Source organism: Parus major, chromosome 1A (assembly GCF_001522545.3).
Source record: "Parus major isolate Abel chromosome 1A, Parus_major1.1, whole genome shotgun sequence".
In the NCBI taxonomy this organism is placed as follows: Eukaryota; Metazoa; Chordata; class Aves; order Passeriformes; family Paridae; genus Parus; species Parus major.
The window spans coordinates 2,724,833-2,740,091 of NC_031773.1; the positions used below are offsets into that span (position 1 = coordinate 2,724,833).

At 45.7% G+C, this 15,259-nt stretch overlaps 1 protein-coding gene and 1 long non-coding RNA gene across 5 annotated transcripts in view; one reads left to right on the forward strand and one right to left on the reverse strand.

The window, feature by feature from the left end:
- Nucleotides 1-3,449: 3,449 nt before the first annotated feature.
- Nucleotides 3,450-15,259, reverse strand: part of LOC107204428 — a 13,641-nt gene continuing 1,831 nt past the window's right edge. The window contains exons 2-5 of one of the 3 annotated variants that reach the window (XR_004497607.1): nucleotides 13,724-14,491; nucleotides 12,738-12,947; nucleotides 10,837-10,970; nucleotides 3,450-9,896 (exon numbers count right to left, since the gene is read on the reverse strand). This is a non-coding gene — a long non-coding RNA (uncharacterized LOC107204428). Of the gene's footprint in view, nucleotides 9,897-10,836; nucleotides 10,971-12,737; nucleotides 14,492-15,259 lie in introns of all 3 variants that reach the window. The other 2 variants (XR_004497608.1, XR_001521584.2) reach the window with 2 other exon arrangements.
- LOC107204426 (endonuclease domain-containing 1 protein-like) overlaps nucleotides 14,882-15,259 on the forward strand; it is a 158,852-nt gene continuing 158,474 nt past the window's right edge. For both annotated transcript variants that reach the window (XM_033514678.1, XM_015627511.2), the window contains exon 1: nucleotides 14,882-15,005. The gene's annotated coding sequence lies outside the window, so the exon portion shown is untranslated. The remainder of the gene's footprint in view (nucleotides 15,006-15,259) is intronic.

The following is a 15,259-nucleotide window of genomic DNA, read 5'->3' on the forward strand; positions in this document are numbered from 1 at the left end:
TGTTCTTATGCAAACCACATCAACAACCCCCAAGAAAGAGCAGACAAGGGCCCAGGGCTGTGTCCCAGCCATGGTTTGTACGTGCTGGCTGTGCTGCCAAGTGCTCTGCTTTGGGACAACCTCGCCTACTGAGAATTTCCTAGCACCTCTCTCTGAGGTGTTTATCTGGAGAAGTCACAGGAGGCCAGAAAAAGTGATGCTGGAAAAATAGCATGAACTGAAGAGCAAGGGGTTTTTAGGCTTATACTTCCACGTACTTTGGGGAAAATTAGCTATGAAGTATTAAGCAATTGGAAATACATCTGTTAGTTGCATTAAAAGCATGTGACAAACCAAAGGCCTGGAGTACACCTGGGTAATGTGTACCCTGCTATGGAAGAGCAGAGGAGTATCAGCAAGAGCAGCTGTCTTCTCTGGCCCTGAGTCCAACTGGCAGCACCTGGCCACCAGGATAAACTCTTTCACCCTCCAGAACAGGGACCTTGTAGTCCAAGCACCCAGCAGAAGAGGTCAGAATTGTGCCCCGACATGATCTGGGAGAGCATTCATTAGCCTTGGCCAAATCTAGAGCAGGGACCACACTAAAAATTTAAAAATGTGGGCAATGCTTGTCCCTGTGCCCTGATCCTGATGTAGATGTCACTGTTGGATCAGACCAAGCTCCAAGCAGTCCAACAGACAACCTTCTGCGATGCCCACATGCCCAGGGGGCAGTTTGCAATAAGCAAGTCTCCACCCAGGAGGAATTTGTGACTGTGGATCTGTCTCACGTCCTGCAGCATTGCGCAAAAACAGGAAAGCCGTGCAGTCACTGTGGCTAAAAGTAAATTCATGATGAGCTAATATGTTTTGCTCTAATAGTAACGTAGTGATGTCTGGTGCTAGCTCAATAGCCAAAAATGACTGGTGATAGTTACACCCTGTGCTTTGCACAGAACAATAAATAAATGATCCAACAAAAATGCCTTGCTCGGCTTGTCCCATTTCTTCGTTAAGGTGCAGGCAGGAGTGCCAGTCCCAAGCTCCTAGAGCCAGGAGCTGTCATGTTTTAGGCTGAGACTTCCAGCATCCTCCATTTATCACTGTCCTCAGTAGTTTTCAAAAATCTCAGCTATGAAGCAACTATCCCAAGTGAATGCGACAGAAATAGTTGTGCTGGTAAAGGCTCAGCTTGAGTCCTGTGTGATCACTGTCTACAGCCAAAGAGCTGCAGACATGCAGGGGAGAGTCCTCCAAGGTGCATCAAAGGCCACAGAACGTGTTGGGGACAGCTTATGTTCCCCAGGGCTGCTGTTGAATGGCCTGGTGAAAGTAGAGAGGCAGCTTTGAATTCCTTCAAAGAGCACCAGGTCCATCCGTCAAGAACAGCGTGATGGGATCCCACCTTTCCCACAAAGTAGAGTTTGTATCAGGTTGAGTCTGCCCTATCTCTGGAAATGTTGAAGGTCAGGTTGGATGGGGCTTGGAGCAACCTGGGATGGTGGAAGGTGTCCCTGCCCATGGCAGGGAGCTGGACCTGGGTGATATTTATAGTTCCTTCCAATCCAAACTATTCTATAAAAGAGCAGCAAGGACCTGCTAAACCTTTCCCCCTTTGGTTTCCAGCTACAGAGTGCTTCCCAAAGGAGCCAGGCAGGATCTGGCCCAGCGTGAATGATGTGGCTTTCGGCTAGCGCTTTTCACCTGTGGCTCTCAAAGCATTTGGCAAGGGGCTCCCCTCACTTTCCAGTAATTGCAATAATTGCAGTAATGCACAAAATGATTCAGAGGTTTTATCATTCCATACCTTTGTGCAAAGGACGTGGCACAAACCCGCCTACCTGCAACTCAAAATAATCTCCCATCGTTAAGGTTGCAGTCATGAGTTAATTGCAGGAAAGAAAATGCAAAAGACTACAGATGCAGTCCCAAGAAATTGTTGCTGTCATTCATCCAGCTGGCCAAAATGTGACGATCAGGATCAGTTACTCAGCAACTGACCTGGCACTGGGCTCCTTTGATTTAAGGTCCCGTAGACTCACTTGAACTTGTAGGCAGAAATAAGTTCTTCTAAGGACAGCTAGTCCCCTCTTGGAAATCTAGTACTTCTTGTGAATCCTAGAATTCCTTTGAATTGGAAAGGTGGAGTTTTTTCCACAGGGGAGCTGACTGCTTGTGAATCAGACTTCTGAAGAAAAAAATAATTTGGTGATAATTTAAGATTTAGCTAATGCACAGGACAATCTTTTGGCAACAGTGTGATGCAAGCTTGATGTTTTCAGGTTATAAACCTCAAGCAAATAAAAAGAGAGAGAAAGATGGCTTCGGAAAAGTTCCATTGGGCTGTAAGTCAGAGGCTGTTCCACAACATTTTATCTCTGAAATGTCATGCTGTACTGGCCTCAAAGCAAGAAGAACAGACGGTTCATCTAATACAATTATTTTAGGATCCTTTCATCATAAACAGTGTGCATGCCAAAATGAAAACGTATCATGGGAAAGCATTTCTCATTGAAGCCTGAATCTCCTCCCTAATGTTTATTCTATGTCATGGAGAACACTAGGGGCCAAATACACTCTGGGTTAAAAACACTGGCATCAGTGCTTGCAACACAAACTTGGCAGGGATTCAGGATGTGACAGCTGAAGGAGGCTGCAGCCTCTCTTGTACCAACAAACCAGTTGGTGCCCAGTGCTGGTGAGTGAGGAAGAGGGAGGATGAAGAGAAACCTGGAGCACACTGTGGAGGTTTGCTCCCTTCTGGAGCTGCCTGGCACCCTGGATCCTGGCCGTGCTGTCCCAAGAGCCTGCAAGGTGCAGAGTAGGTGGATAGCAGCAACATCCTCTTCCTGTCTTGATATAAATCCCTGCATGGTGGTGAATGTATCTCTTGGCAACAGCTCCTTGAATGCCATCCTGGGTGGCAAATCAATCTCTTCTTCATCTTTAAGAACATTCTGAAATCTTTTTCTTGGGAGAAAAAGAGAAAACAACTTTGGTTGCTGTTAGTTAAGTTGGGATACTGCAAAATTTTCTCAGCGTGTTCCCATTTAGTGGATTATTTGGGCTGTTTCATTGTCCCCACACTCTGGGCTGTTGTCTTCCTTCTTGCCAACACAATCCATACATTTAGCAACAGTGACACTGCACTTCATTGTATTTAAATTCACCTTATTTCCTTGGCTTTCTCCTGCCATGAGCCTGGAACTTCCACGTCATCTTCAAGTTTATCAGTGATGATTATTATCATTTCCTCTGGGTCAATCCCAAAGACACTGAACAAGCCAGGGTCCAAAATAAATAAATGGAAGACTTCAATATCTCTAGTCTAATTGAATTTCAAATTGCATTATAAGATCTCTTGCTGAAATAGTTTTTAATCCATTTAGTATCCCAGATTAGGTTTTGTACCGTTTTCCTTTAATTGGGACTGTGTTCAGGAACTGTTCAATAACTTGCAGAAATCTAAGTAATTTATAACAGGCTTATCTTTATTAACCAAACTTACATTCTCATTAAAAAAACATTCATTTGTTTGACATGACAGACTTTCCATAAAACTGTTCAGGCATATCAATCAGGTTAGCATCCTTTAATTCATTACTAATCACAGCCTGTATCAGATTTTCTTTGATGCTGTTTGGGATCAGGTTTAAACCAATGAATTTGTAATTACCTGTGATTTTCCTATTATACAGTCTTTGGATTCTGCAAAGTCTTTGGATTCTCCTTACAAATTTATGCAGAACAGAACCAACACGCTCAGGCAGCTTTGTAATTTTGTTGGCAATCAGCTGGAATGAGCAGGACAGCAACAGGACTGCCCCAGACCCACCCATACAGTATTTCAGCATCACAGAGATTTGGGGAGGGAAAGACCTTCGGGAATCTCCAGGCTCCTCTCTCACATCCTTCCATCAGATTTCTCAGAGCCCTTCCCAGGGAAGTTTTGCAAGGATGGAGATCCCAAAAGCTCTCTGGACTCCTGTTCTAGTAATTAACTATTTTAGTTGTATTTTTCCCCCTCCTAATATCTAGTTTTAACATCCTTTTCTGCCCCTTGGGTTGATTTTCTCTCGTCCCATCACTCTGCACCTTCAAGCAAAATCTGGTGTTGTCTTTTCAACAATCTCCTATAGGCAGTTAATGACAGCAACAAGCCTTGTTACCTTAATAACCTCTACACTTCTGGGCCCCACCAAGTGTTCTCTGTGGGCCCAGGGCTGTCTCCAGTGTGGAGAAATGTTCAGCTTCACCAGTAGCCCCTCTGATGTGGAACAGACTGCTCAGACATCAAGAACTGCCTGTTTAATGCTCTCTGCCAAAACAGAAGTGGGCAGATATATCCACTGAGCTTAAATGCTACCTCAGTCCTTGGAGCTGCTCAGTGGAGAGTGCCCATGAGCCTGGAGAGCCTAAGGAAAGCCTTGAGCAAGAGTCAGCTGTGTGCAGCTAATGAGAAAGAAGAGGCAGGTGGATCTACATGGAACTGCAGGTCTCTATGACCTTGCAGGTTTGTGTTCTTCCTTGTTTAGAGATGTAATCATTTTATGAGGAACAGTGACCCAGAGAGCTGGGGACTTAATTTAATACATTTCACATAGGCCTGGGTTTGTTGTCTGATTTATTAAAAGATAGCAGCACAATTTTTGGTGGGGAAAAAAAAATGCCATCTGTGTGCTGGGCACTATAAATCTGAAAAGGTAAAGGGATGCTTCAGCGCATGGTACACTCAGACCCCTTAATTGCCTTTCCTAAAAGCCTTCTTGGTCTCACACTGAGCTGGAGAGGGGAGCCTCAGCAGGCAGGTGATCTCTGTAGTGCCTGCAGGAGCATCATCCTCATCTACTACCCTAGAAAGGGTTTTAATGAAGCCTCCTAGCTCTAAATACAGACCCTGGGAAGAGGAGGGAAAGAGATGAGGGGATGGGAAATGTCCTCTTCCAATCCTTCTGGATGGAGAAAAAAGACAGGGTAAGGACTGGCATATTGCAGAGGTGAGCAAGGATTTAAGAGACAAAATGATCATTAATTACATCTGCAAAAATGGAGTAAAATGAATAATGGTTTTCTATCTGGCAAACCAGCCAAGGGTGCTCTGCAAAGAGGGACTGTACAAAAACTGCTTTGCAAGCCCAGCAGGAGGGTGTGAAACTGTCTTTGGAGGGAACAGAAGTGCAAATGATGGAGCAAAGTCCTGTGGGACAAGGGCATTGGAGCTCTTTGGGATTGGACTGACTAACGGGGAGGAGATTGGTGAGGACAGGAAGCTGGGGGTTAATTAAGTTGAAAGCCATAACAAAATGATGGAACATCTTCCTCCAAGGAAAGGAAGGAGTGAGGGAAGCAGAAAAAGGAGGAATAACATCAAGTTGTACTAAGGTGGAAAAAAAGACTAGGAACTTGTCTTTTACAGACTATGTCTGTATAAGAATAGTGTGACTGTGGAGGATTAAAATGAGAAAAAACAGGGGCAAAATGAGTTCCAGTTAGGAAGGGATATAGAGGGCGATAAAAGGATGCTCTGTAAAGATACTGAAATAGGAGGAAGGCAATGGAAATTATACATAACTGAATTAATGGAAAATGAGAGAACAGAAATAACAACAGAGAAAAGACTGGAGCATTCATTAGTTTTTATGCTTTAGCTATGGAGAAAAATAAAATATTTTAAAAAAAGATTATGAACTGGTGTTTATCAGGACCACTTTTACTGCAGAGGATAAGACAATCCAAACTAGCAAATAAACACTGCTAAAATCATTCAGAGAAGTTAGGCAAATTCAAGTCAGCAGGACTGGATGAAGTTCCCTCTAGAGCACTTCAGGCACTGGGCAGAGCAATCTGACTCATGAGTAATTATCTGCAAGAGCTCATGGAGAAGGGAGGTGATCCCAGAGGAGGTGAGAAGGGCAAACACAGTGTCTGTCTTTAAAGAAGGGGAAGCAAGACTTGGGGAATTACACAGCAGCCAGATCAGCATGTAATGCAAAAACTGTAATACAATAAACTGTGCAACAATCTCTTTGTGAGCATTTGACTGACAATAGAAAAACATACAGTCAGTCAGGCTTGATTTGTCATGGAGAAGTGATGTTAAAACCGTCCAGTTTCCATCCTTGAACTCAACAACTGTGTTATAGAATAAGGAAGAGGGAGCATATGTCATGTATTTTGAAAGAAGCAGAGTTTTAACAGCATTTCACATGACATTTCCATAAGCTGACCAGGAACTATGATCTCTGTGAAATCATCTTAAGACATACTTGACAGAAAATAAATGTATTCACATAAGAATTACTAATTCCTTTCCTTTGGATTTAGAAGGTTTTCCAAAAGGGCTCCCTCAGGGTTTGCTCCTGGACCTGATTCTAATATTTTCATTAGTGATTTGGAAGACAAAATAAAGACTATATAAATACTCCAGAGGATGTGTTCCAAAATGTGGCTGGGAAATCAGAGTAACAATATAAAATCAACCAGATTTGGTAAGGTAAAAAGCAGCAAAAAATGTGAAGTGGTAAAATGCTGGTCAAGCAGGCATTCAATAAAAAAGAGCTGTGGAAGAGGCACTGTGGAGAGGACACAGCTGTTGCAAAATACAGCAAATCTTATTCTGGAGCATATGAACAAAAGTGAAATATCAGAAGCAATGATTCCACTCTAACAAGGAAACACCAGGTGTGGGTTTGGATGCTGTGCTAGGAGAAGGTAGAAGAATGTCATAGACAAATCATACAGGGGCTGAAGGAAAGCAATGAGAATGAGGAGTGGTTCAAAACAATTGGAGGATTTTCTTTGCTTTTTCCAGAAGGGAAAAACATGTGAGAAGATGAAAACTGCCTTCAAGGTAGAGAAGACTTATAAAAAGGTTATTGACAATTGTTCTGGGTCCCACAGAAATAAATTTGCAAAGATTGTTGTTACTGGATAGCTGGGAAAGAAGAAGACTCCACAAATTAAACTCAAAAGCTTTCTAATTCAAAGCAAATTTCTTTGAATTATAATTTCTAAATCAATTTGTAAGTATTTTTCTCTGGAAGTTGATCAGCTTCTCTCAGGGATGTTTGGATCCTGCTCAGGGCACCAAGGAAAATTCGTGGTCTTCCTCCATCTCCTCTGTTCCATGACTGTCTCTTCAAGGTGTGACAGTGCTTCCATCTTCCCCATGCCTGACCAGAATGTGAAATATTGATGCTAATCCTGTGTTTGCACTTTAGCAGAGCTTCAAACACTCTGTTGGTGTTAATTAATTATCCAACAACAGCAGGAAGCCAGTGATACCAAATGCAGCACAGAGATTCCCTGACCAATAACAAAAGCAATCCTTCCTCCTGTGCATTGCAGAGCTCCACCAATTCTCTTCCCTAATGCACCACAAGCAGAATGAAGAGCCTCCTTTTCTGCAGACCTCCCACAGACAGCATGTGGCTGCTGGGGCTGAATGTGGTGATGAGGTCCTTGATCCTGAGGGCTCCAAAAATTCAGGAGCATGCTGGAGAGCAAAGAAGCCATGCAAAAACACACGTTGCATGCCAGGGAAACAGTGTGTTCCTCACTTTTCCCTAAAAAGGAACATCTAATTTGTGAATAAAGGAATAATACATGGATAAAGTTTGCCAGAAGTGTTGTTCAAGAGGAGCAGGTGGTGAGGAAAAAGGAGGAGGACGTTTGCAGGCTATATTCCTATCTGGAAGAAATATACTTTCTCTGAACTCTAGGAAGATTATGAAACAATCTGCTGGATGTCTCTGGGTAGTGATAAAGGAAAAGAGAAATCAAACAAAACCAGGAGCAGTCTCATGGTAGAGTCCATTGTACTTCAACTAATGAAAAAAAGGAGATAGAGGAGCATGATTTTTGAAAAAGAAAGCAATTATGTAATAAACAAGTACTGGTGGACTTGAAGGAAAATGGTAAGTCAAGAATATTGTGAATTTTAAAGTGAGAAAAAAGAGAGAAAAAAAAAAGGGAAAAGAGACTAAAAAGACAAGAGGAGGAACTTTAGACTTTGATTGATGTTAAGCACGTCCCTCAGGGTCTTAGGGAATTTTCTGATACTCTGAACATGTTGCCTTCCTCCTTCTTAGACTAACACCAAGTTCTGAATGATCAGATGGCAGGGATGGGTTTCTGTGGTCATCTCTTTTCTTGTAAAGCACTTTGCTTCCTCCATAAAAGTAGCATGACTACATACTAAACTTCTCAGTGAAGCATGAATTTGAGGAGGGAAAGATATCCATCCATATTTTTAGACAGGGCAACTAGTCAGTTCAGCTGGTCAGGCAGCATGGAGAGACCCTAGTGCCTATGAACTTGCTGCTGTATTTTACCTTGAATATTTAACAAAGGCATGGTGCCAAAGATTTTCAAGTTAAATATCACTTTATGGATCTTGTATGATGCTCATGGCATCCCCACCCAGCAACTAAATAATTCCTGTTTGCAGGAGGATGATACAGAGACCAGGAATTCAAGAATGTATATTTAGTAAATTTTGATGCTCCTTAAAGGTGGGACCCCTTTGTTCACTGGGGAGATGAGGTGTGAAATCAAAGTTCATATAGTCTCTGCACCTCTCTGCTTGGTCGCTGGGCTGGCTGCAGCTACTGCACTTCTCATGTTGCTCAAGAGGTGCATGAGGAAATGATCAGAGAGGGTAGGATGTGGTTAAAGCCTCAGGTTGCTAACTGGGGCTAATGTGAGGGAAGCGTATTATGTCTCACATCCATTAAGGCCTCCAGCAATCACCTCCCACGAAGGCAAAGGAGCAGCAGAAAAGGAATTGTAACTTCCTGAATCCCAGCAGCTCCTAGAGCTGCTCCTGTTAATATTCAATTATGTGCTGCCCTGGACTTGGAGCAGCTTAGAGCTGAACTACATCTCACTCCAGCCCTGAGGCTCAGCTGCAGCAAACACAGCTGCAGGAGGCTGAGCCACGGAGAGCAACAGCCCCAAAACAGGGTTATCACACCTCCAGCCGCCAGTGCAGAACCCACACTTAGGAGGAACTGCTCTGTCCACCCCTGATCTCTCTAGCTCCCTTCTCCAGGCTGTGAGACTTTGGGGAGCTGGTTATTCTGTGAGCTGTGGCTGGGGTCATCAGATTCCTTCCCATTTTTTATCCTGGATGTGCCAATTGACCACAGAATGCTCTGCATGCACTTCCTTCTGCATCTCACACCATGCAGCTTCTGCTGTGGCTTTTCCTTCATCTCATCCTCCCGCTCTGAAGTGTGTCCCGTCTTCATTGACCCACCCACCCTCTGATGAGCCCCTTCCACTTCCAGATCATGGTATTAACTTGACATTTGCAAAAGGTCACTGTGTTTGCTCTGCCTGAGTGTTATATTGCTCCCTCTTTTGTTGTTCTGCTTTGTAAGCTCTTGAAGGCAGAGGTTATCTTCTTGGGTGTGACTACACAGTGGCCAGGAGAATGAGGCCTCTGGTCCCAGTTGGTGTCTAACAGCTAAACCAGAAATAATAACTTGCTCATCGATGGAGAGGGTGACTCCAGTTTTATAGATTATTCATCAGACGACAATGAATCTTAATTTATATGCAAAAATCTTCCTTCCAGAAGAAGTCCATAAGCAGGATCACAAATAATGTCTTAATTTCAAAGACTACCAGCATCAGATCCCTGCTGTATTTCCAGGAGTCCGTTCAGACCACGTGGTACTGCTGGAGCATATGCCATTTGCTGCAGGAACAAATGTGGGACATAAGGGAGGTGACACACAATACATACTTTGTGCATCCAGTTTATGCAGATGAAGTCCTGGCTTTTTTTAGCCTGGAGTTTGTCACGCTGGAGCTGTTTGTTGCATCAAACAAATTGCAATGGAGATGAGCATGTATGGTACGTGCAGCATCAGGGTGTCCCCCCTCAAGTGGCTGCTCCCAGAAAGGTGTAGCTGGTGGAGAAAGGACACATAAATTAATCCTTTGCTCTCAGGTGAGAATGGATCTGATCCTGTCTGCAGTCCTGACCTCACCAGCATTCCCTGAGGTGCACGTGAAGGGCTGGAGCTCTCCCATCTCCGTTAAGCAGACAGGAAAGCTCCAGCCAAGGTAGAGACCCGGCACTATCCATGAGGACACACCCCAGGTTTGGCTCTTGTCAAACATAAATCAATTCTGAGCCTCAGCTACAGCCAGGCTATGCCAGAAAGGAGGGTGGGAGAGTGAGGCTGTCAGATGCAGTAGCCTGAAGCCTGTGGTTGAGGCTGCTCTTCACCTGATGCTGGTATTGCAGAGGAAACGCATCCACGTCTGGAAGATGTGCGCGTGGGGGATCTTGGCCTTTAGCTTTAGTGCCCACAGCTACATGGCACCAGCCTGACAGCTGTGCTGGCTTTAGGAACAGCCTGACCTGCTCCTCTGCCATGGTTTGTTTTGGGACTGACACAAAAGCTAAATCGTTCCCCCAAACCATGTACAGCCATTCCCAGGTATTAACTTTTCTGTTGCTTATAGTGATATTCTTTAAATGTCCCTGTTATTTTGCCTTGAAAACAGCTCATTCCTTGAGTTAGCCCTGTTCCTCTGCTTCTCCATTATATCCCTTGCCAGCCAGAGAAAACTGTACTAGGCAGGATCAGGCAGTGCTGTGGCTCAGAGTCACTACACAGAGATTAATTGCCTGCCACGGGTGGGTTGGTGGCTTGAAGGTGGATGCCAACCTGGAGGCGTTAGGGCTGAGTTCTGCTTCAATTCCTGATCTGAGTCTCTCCCTCCTGCCCGTGTGCACCTTGCAGGAATATAACTGAGTTTGAAGTATCTGCTTCCTCCCAAATTCATTTGAAATTCATTAATGGGTTCAGAAGCTTTTGGGAGAGGAGGATGGACACATACCTGCACAGAAAAGCAGCGCAGCAGAACCTTTATTTCCTTAGGGAGGCAGCCTAAAGAAATATTAGCATTTATTCTCATCTGTTGCTGAGCTTACGACCCACACAAATAACAGGGAATAGCGAGCGAGCAGCCGGCTGCAGAATGGGAACAGGGAAAATGACTCAGCAAGCTTGGCACAAATCTGGAGAAAATGCAGGTACATTATAACCTTGCTTGAGCATCAATCTCATCTGTGACATGACATAGAAACAGCAGCCAGTATAGATATTTGGATTTGATAGAAACATTCCTTCTGATAAATGATTTAGCTCTGCTCTTGCAAGTAGTTATATCCAGGAGCAGAGCAGGTGAGAAGCTGCCTTCATAGATGCCAGCAAAGGAAAGGAAAAAGTTCAATGAAGACCTCTCACTGCTTTATAAATACATGTTTTTTCTTCTGCTATCAGTTGACAAATAGCTGCTGAATTATAGTTTCATGCTTTGTTCATGTCATTTTCCCCAAGAACAGTATTTCCTGCTACATCACCTTAGAAACTTGATCAACAAACACTCTGCTTTACACGTAAACAAAGCTTTATTCTATCCTATTTTTGATAGCAGCCAGCATTTTAGAAACCAGAACGTTTCGGGTTCTCTGGGCTATTTGCCTCAATTTCACAATTTGATTTTGGTTTTGAGGGCCTGTCAGCATTGTTTATACCCAGATCTGTTGGAGTAGTGATGTTTTTCTGTGAGTGGCAAGGAAAATATATTGCTGCAAATTGCTGTCTGGAATCAGATTTTTTTCTCTTGAGAGTCTAAATGAAACTGCACTTTTTAACACATGGGAACTAAAAAGCGAAATTAATTCGAAAGAGAAGTGAAACAAGAAAATTCAGTGTCAACAACAAAAATGGATCAAAAGAAGCAAAGACAACTCTGACAATTAAGCAGAACCATTTCCAAAACTCAAGCTACAATAAAATCTAGGAGCGTTATCACCAACCAAGCACCTGAATAACTCTGCAGGGTCCTTTAGCCATTTCCTTGTGTAATAACATCAGATCTTGTCCTGACCTCATGACAAGGTCTTTCTTTTTAACTGTGGAAAAACAAGATCAGAGCCCTATAAAGTTTTCTTACTTGGTTTCATTAGATGAGCATTTCCCAGGTAGCTGCTATGAAAAAAACAAATTAATCCAATGGCAAACAGGGGATTTTATCTGGCAGTTTTAAAAAACTTGCACAGGAGCCCCAGCTACTGAGCCTCCTGTGATCTGCCACCATATGAAGACAGAGTGCATCAGTTAGGGATTAATATTAAGGCAGATATTAAAGCCTATCACATGATGAAGGATTTTCCTATATGTGGACTTCAATGGGATGCTTTAAATCCTGTGAGTGTGCGTGGATACGCACATGTATGTACACGCTGGTGTTTATTCATGGGCAGACACAGCCTCAGGCTTCTTCAGGCCTTTCCAAGGAACATAAATTTGGGAGGGGGGACGGAGAGAGAGAGAAGAGTCATCTTTAAACCTCACATTTTTGAAAGTAAGTTTTTGAAGGAGACAGGCTGAGGAGGAGAGAGCCAAGATCGTAAAGATTTTATAACTAACAACATTTTTTAAGAGGAGACAGAATCTCTGCTCTTTTTTAGTGCAAAATCTTGCAATAATTTAAAGCAAATTTGGGAAATAGCTGCCTTTTGACAGAAATGCTTCATTTTCCTTTTCTGCTGGGCTGTAACCTAGAGCATCTTGGCTTGAGAAAATGAAATAAAGCTGAGCGATGATGCGCTGTCACTGCTGCCGCCGCCACTCTGCCTCCTGCAAATCTCCCAAAATCGTGCACAGCCCTCCAGGTCAGAGCACAGGAAGGCATTCTCCTTCCAGGCTCAATCCTGCACCAGACAAACTTACCCAGGGCTTTGTAAAACACGGCCGGGGTTTACAGCGAGCGGCTCTGCCCGAGGTGCCGCTTCCAAGGGTTGGTGTGGAGAGGAAACTCTTCCCATGACACAGCAGAACAGCAACAGCAGCAGCAGCAGAGTAAAACAGATCAGTTCTGGCAGTACTCCTAAAAGACTACTTTAAATCCCAGCTCCAGCCTCTTCCTCCTTTAAGGATGATCTGAAGAAGGGAATACAGAATAAAAAGAGGCTTAGTGAGGCAGGGAAAGGAGGCCCGGAGATATGGGAAGCAAGGCAAATTGTACTTAGGCTCCACAGCAGTGGGACAGCCTGGTTAAACGGCAGAAAGGAGCCCAGAGAGGAAATTCCCCCAAAATTGGATGGGAAAGAGAGATAAACATAAACAGTGTGTAGGGTGGATAGAAGGAAGACTCTGAGAAGAAGTAAGGAAAGAAGGATGAACTGATCCTCAGTCTGTTAACTCTTTTCAGCTAAAATTATTAGTAATTTTTACAAAATTAAAAAAAAAATTAAAAAATAATAGTAGAGATATCTGAAACACTGATCTGTTAGATTCACAGCCCATTGCATGGGCACCTGGAAATGAGTGGGGCAAAGAACAGGTATTTCAAGTCCAAAGCACAAATGGGAGAGCTAAGGGAGATGATCCACTGTCCCTGCAGGATTGGGCCTGTGCCGAGTGGCCGGGTGGCTCCAGTCCCCTCCAGTGGCTGACAGCCATCATCACCAACCCAGCAGCTGGAAAAAAGTCGTTTATATGACTTCCTTAAAGAAAACGTGGTGGGACATAAAAAAAATTAAATCCCAAACTTAAAATTTACTGCACTTGTGGATCATGCTTTTTTAATCTGTTGAGGGGCTGCTGGAGGCTGTAAGGAAGGAGTGAATGCGGGATTGCTTTTCCTCCTTCCGTTTTAAATAACAAATCTATCTCCTTCTTCTCAGTCTAGCCCCTAAAGCCTTGCACTTGATTACCAACACCGACGTGATGCCACCAGTTAAGGAACAGAATTTGGAGGCCTCCTGCAGGAACCTTCCATGGGGAAAACCCCCAGAGCCCCCTGCGCGTTGTCAGCCCGGTGGTGGGACCGTGGAACGGGTGGGCTTCAGCTCCCTGAACCCAAATCCTGGGGGCTGGTGGAGAGCAGGGAATAAAACCCACTTCAGCACCGAAGGCGGAACAGCAGCCGGAGGAGCGCAGCGCTGCCGCCGGCCGGCCCCGAACCCCCGGCGGCTGCGGCCGGGCAGCGGGATGCGCGGGGAACCGGGGGCTGTCCGAACCACGGGTAATTGTCGGCATCTTCCCCTTTTCTTTCTGTGACGGCTGGCTGCTTGCTGGTAGTGTTGCAGTGGCCAGCGCACATCCCTAGGAGCGGCTCCTTCCAGCAGCTCGGCACAGAGCCGGCTGTCGGGAGCCGGCGGTGCGACGGGTCGCGACGGCGAAATCGCTTCGCTACCGACCGGCAGAGTTAAACGCGGCGGTAGCGACCACCGCATCGACCCCGCACGGGCAGAACTGCTCACATCTGCTCCTCTTCCCTCCGACACAAACAAGAGGTTTTTCCGTCTTATTTATTTTGTTTTTTTTCCCTTTGGTTGATTTGGATTTTTTGCTTTTTCTGCCGCTTCCAGAACCCGACTCGCCGCGGCCGCAGACGAGCACCGGATCCCGCAGCCTCCAGGAGCGGGGTCCATCCTTCCGCACGGTGCCTGCCCGGCCGTTTATTCCCCGGCTATTCCTTTCTGCGAAAAGAGAAGGGGAAAAAGCAAAAAAAGACCAAAACAACCTAAAACACAAACACCAAACCAACCCCTAATAAATAATAATAGAAGAAGGAAGCGCAGCAACTTGCTTTAAGCAAAGGGCGGAAGGACCACGGAGCGCAGCCCCCCGGGAAGGGAGGTAGCGGAGGGAGGGCAGGCGGGCACCGGCAGGGCTCGCAGCCCCACGGGGGTACCGGCAGGTCCGGCGGCGGCGGACGTGAAAGTCCCCTTTAAGTTTCCATAGAGAGGCCTCCGGGTGTCACATGATGGACATGATATAACGAAACAACATCGTGGGGAGGGACGGAGGGAAGCAGTGGGGGAGCCCGGGGAGGCGGCGGTGCCCCCCGACCCGCCCGCCCCGGTTGCACCTGTCTCGGCGCGCCGGGAGCGCGGTGTCCGCCCCGCTGATGGGGCTGCGGGCGGCACCTTCCCCCGGGGAGGAGGAGAAGGAGGAGGAGGAGGAGAAGAAGGAGGCGAGCCGGTGGCGGAGGTAAGTTACCGGCGGGACCGGGGCGGGGGGCGCAGGGTGCGGGCGCGGTGTGTGCGCCGAGGGGATGCGGGGTGTGTGTGCGCGGGGTGTCCGCGGTGTCCCCGCGGAGCGCCGGGTGTGTGCGCGCCCTCCCGCCCTCCATGTCCGCATTCCAGCTCATGTTGCGCAGATAAAATTCAAACTTGAGGTAAACACAAGCGGCGGGGGGGGGCGGACAGGGAACTCGGGAGGAGGGAGGCTCGCTCCATCCCGGC